At 41.5% G+C, this 5,000-nt stretch overlaps 1 pseudogene; it reads right to left on the reverse strand.

Moving 5' to 3' along the window:
* The window catches only part of LOC137980206 (monocarboxylate transporter 4-like), an 8,049-nt pseudogene extending 3,228 nt beyond the window's left edge, over window positions 1-4,821 (reverse strand).
* Between the last annotated feature and the right edge of the window lie 179 nt (window positions 4,822-5,000).

Below are 5,000 nucleotides of genomic sequence, written 5' to 3' on the forward strand. Positions count from 1 at the left end.
ACATATTGCGCGCAACAATAGAGACCTTAAGATACACGTATACCGGTATACGGATACGGGTAGTGTACCCGTGCACGTAAAATGTTCATGCACGAAGCCATTTTGATTAAGATACCCGTAGAGGTAACGCACAGGGAGTGGTAACAATTGTTTGCAAAGATGGCGACCCTGGCGGGAAGGTTTGCTCCTTTTCCTCAGAAATAAGTTTACTGAATTTTTTAATAAATTCTACCAAATATACCCAAAATGCTTCGTTGCAAATATTTGTACTTAAAACGTCATAAAAACCTATTTGTTTATCCACCACGTCTTCTCTGTAGCTAGCGTAATTCTTCTACGGGTAAACTAGTGTCTACCCCGCAAAATGAAAAAAACATGGCGATAGCCATTACACGTACACCGATTTTCGGGGTATGTTAAGGTCTCTAATGTTGTGCCGATACGTTTTTGTGCAGTTTGGAGGACACTGTGGAAAAACAAGGCTACTCACCAAATGCACATACGGTATCATTCGATAAAAGTTCACAATAGCAGACATCACTATCAATATCAGAAATCTAGGGTTCTTCCAAATAGACAAATCCCAAGAGATTTTTTATGGAGTTCTGTAAGTCTTCAGTTGACGAAGAAAAAGACTTCAAGGGTTGAGTGTGGCCTTTATGAAAGCAACCAGAGACATATGCCAGGATCAAAACGCGTGCCATTATAAGAAAACTATTCCTCCAGTCCAACGCATCCACTAACGCTTGTAATGTGGGACCAAGGATCATCGTTCCAAGACCTTGACCTGCAGCGACAATCCCCAGGGCAACCGATCGCCTCCTGGTGAAGTGTTGCGTGACAGTCACGGACGCAGCAATGTAAACAAATGAGACGCCTACTCCGAATGGGACACTGAAGGCGATGGTGAGGACCAACATACTTGGCGCGAAAGAACCGAGAGCGAGACCAGTAGCGCAGGATATGCATCCCAAAATCATGGCCACACGGCATCCGAAACGGTTTATAAATGCACCCATGAGAGGACCCAAGAGCATAAACACTGCCATGGTTATAGAACTTACCCAGGCTATTGGCAAAAAAAGGAAAAAAAACGTGAAGTTAAGATACCCCGCACATGTAATTTGAGATTTCAACAACCCTCTTCCCCCCTCCCCCCCCCCCTAAGTAAATAATAATAATAGCAATTTCCTTGCTACCCGTATTGTCAAAGGTGTGCGAGAGAGTTGTCTATTCAGTTTATCAACTACATGACAGATAAGGAAAGGCTTACAAAACAAAACGGCAGCAGAAAGTGGCATTCTACCGAAACGTCATTGCTTCACACGACTGATGCAGTTCTTAAGGGAATTGATAACAAAAACTTACATGCCTGAGTGCTTGATTTTAATAGCGTTGATCATCGAATAATGTTATGTAAATTACGAGTTGTCGGCGGCCCGACTAGCATGATACAATGGCAAAAAATGTAAATGGCCGTCAAAGACAGAGACGGAAAGCGAGGGCTTGAGCAAAAAGTCGGTAACCAAGATGACGAATGGGGGACTGTTTGCGCACGCAAATACATTTCTTGTACGTGGTTGGTAATAGACCATATTCACGATGGCCGCCATGTTGGATTTGCTATTATCATGCAAATTAGCTACACATTTCTGAGGGGGCAAACAACACAAGTTCGAGAGGTTATAACGAATACCTTAGCCACACAGATGATTTTTAAAATGGACTTTTTGCAATGTTATTTCAATATTTCGTTGAGCCGATTTTCCGCAATTTGCTTTTTTTTCAATGTTTGCCCCCCCAGCATAACACATGGCTAATTTGCATGACAATTTGAAAACCAACATGGCGGCTATCGTGAATAAGGCCTATTAGGTCAATAGAGCGTTTTCACATGACGTCACAGCGGCCATGTTGGTGTTCCAAAACAAAGGAATGGTGGCCATGGTGATGTACCAAACTAATCCTCCGGGAATTGAACTCTATTTTTATGCAAATACTTTCTTTTGTTTCAGTAATCCAATATGGCTACTGGTCACGTGAGTGAAAACACTCTTTAGGCTAATTCCGAGTTGCTGTTTGCCTCTAGTTCAAAACGAGAACGAAATTACCGGAAACTTGACCCAGTGACTAAATGAAAACGATAGATTTTTTTTAACCATTTGACAACATGAAAATTCATCGTATACATGTTCAATTCCTTAGCTTTGACTTGGAATAACAGAGCATGGAAAAATAAAGAGCAAGCAAACGAAAAAAACAAGTATTGTTTTGCACAAAAGAATCAACGATAAATGTACATGATGAATGATGTTCACTTCCGGCAACAAGTCGCTGCGACAAAATAAAGATGAAGCAATGAGAAAGCGTCATATGGTCAGCCTTATTGAATTAGAAAACTAGTTTGTTTCCATATCTCCAAGTGCCCTTGGACGTGAGGGGCCTGGGGTGGCGATAGAGGGTGAAGGGTACCATAGCTGAAACAACCCAAACCTTTACAAAAATGCTAACCTTAGGCCTAAACACTATGCTTTAGATAAGGACTAGGCCTAAGGTTAGAATTTTTGTATGGGTTTGGATTATTTCAGTTTTGTTGTTCCAGGCCAGCCTCGTTCAGGGAAAAAGCCCTGGGAACGAGGTTGGTTCCAGGCCCCTCACGTCCAAGGGCACTTTGAGATATGGAAACAAGTCTTTACCTTAGTTCACATTCCCCTTCATACGAGATCACTGCGTGTGCACTGAACAGACGCCGTGTGTGTCGAATTTATCATTTTTTTGTCTTAATCAGGGTATCGATTTATCAATTTTTGTCTTAAACTGGGTTAAATGTCTTAAACAGGGTAACAAAAATCTGAATTCTGTCTTAAACAGGGTAGGAAAATCAGCGATATTTGTCTTAAACAGGGTCAGGGTATGAGGGCCCGCGCCGCACCTCCCCACCCAGGGATATATCAAGTTCCCCCCCCCCCCCTCGGGAGTAGTACACACGCAGCAATTTGCCGCGTGACTTGTCGCCTAGTGTGTCCCGGCCTTTATGCATTAACTGTGCAAAATGTTATGATAATTATGCAAATCGCTCAATAAAAGCTGGTTGTCGAAATCATTTATAAAGACGACGGCCACGACAACGAAAACGTCACTCCAAAATACACCTTAGCGCAAGTATTTCGCGATTACTTCGTATTGTTCCCCTTGTACAATACGGGAGACATATCCTGTAACTGGAGGGGTACGAGCGGTTTTAAGTAGAAATAGAAAATGAATGAATAGTTCATTGTTATATTATAACGTTGTCGTCAAAACCTAAAATTTGGCGATTTCACGTTGTTGTTCTGTGGAGTAAGGCAAAGAAATGCACGGAAATTGTTGCAAGGAAATTGTGGCGTTGTCGTTTCCATAACCATCTCCGTGATGGCCAGCTATTGATATCCACCTCACCTGTCCTTTCTCGGCTTTCGCCAAAATCTTACATGAGAACAGGGAAAAGAACGCCAAAAGAGAAAGCAAATCCAACAGTGAGAATCATGCATAAGGTTGCGCAAAAACAAAGAAACCACGACCAGATGCCGTCTTGCTTCAGAGAGGCAACTTCGGGACAAGACACAACCATATTAGAGGATAGGAGACTCAGTGGGCATCGATCCGAAGCAAACGTTTGTAGAAAGCTTCCCTCAGACTGAACAAGGTTTTTAACGTCGTTTACCCGGTTGTTTATACTGGCGTCTTTGAAGCTTGAATTATCACGTTTTTCTGGAGTGTAACGCATTGTTTCCTGTCACGCATTTTGCTCCTTTCGTCGCGCACTCTGACCACACGTACAGGGAACGTGTCCTAAATTGTGTTAAGCCGTCATACGAAGTTGCCACCAGTTTGCAATTCTTGTCCAAACTTCACTCGTTTTTCGGCAAATTCATGTGCGGAGGGCAATGGAGTTGAGGCAGTGTAAACATGCAGCTATGGGCGGAAATTGTAGACCGTGGGAATAAGTTGTAAAATGTAGATTGAAGTTGAAGACCGCCACAGGAAGTGATGTCATATGTTACCCCTCTCCACTTAAAAGTCAAACTAACTTAAATCTCAGATACACGTGTTCAAGAGAAAGGCATGTTCATATAGTTAACTAAATAAATGAACAACAAATTACGATTTCCTAACCTCTAGCATTTGCAACATCAGAAGCCCATATATAACCTCCCTCTCAGTTGATTTATTGTATTATCTAAATTTAGAATACAGGTTTCGCCGAATTATAGTTTATCAGATTGAGCATAATAACCACGACGCCTCTGAAACTGGTGTAGCCACGCGAGGAATTGGTCATGCTTAATGCAAAGTAATGCAAATTAATGCAAAATTAATGCAAAAGCATGGATCGTACAGGAAACATTATACCAGCACGTTTTCTTCCCGCAAAAATCTAGCAGTAACCATCCTAAAAATACCGACAACTGATGCGCCGCATTCCATTGCAGATCAAGACACTTCTGGCAAATTGAATTGAGAGGCCGAAAACCGTCCTTGTTGCAATATCTGAAAGGCCAATATTTACTCTCGTATTGGCAAGAAATAATTTTGCTTTATGATGTAGCCCGCGAGGAGAGATTACAAATAATTGAGAAACAAGAGAAGTCAAGAAGGCAAAAGTGAAAAAGAACAACATTTGTACGTCCATGTTACTTAGTGTAACTGACATCGGCACTGCAAAAGATGTGAATAGGCGATGTCAATGAAATAAGTTTGTCTTGGCCGCAGAAATTGAAACAATTGAAATCGCGGAAAATTTTTTGTTCGTGTGTACTGTCTTTAATGTATGATGGCAATACTAATTGTAACTACGGTATTATGGCTATGCAGTGTCGTTGATAATTTGCGGACCTATTAATTGTTGAAGTTTTATTAGAGTCTTGGTTTTGTGTAAATCACGTATTGCCCGGAATTTTTACAAATTATTGGCGTTTAGATTAGGATATTGCTACCCTGGATTCCAGTGGTTATTTTCT

Source organism: Montipora foliosa, chromosome 12 (genome assembly GCF_036669935.1).
Source record: "Montipora foliosa isolate CH-2021 chromosome 12, ASM3666993v2, whole genome shotgun sequence".
Lineage (NCBI taxonomy): Eukaryota > Metazoa > Cnidaria > Anthozoa > Scleractinia > Acroporidae > Montipora > Montipora foliosa.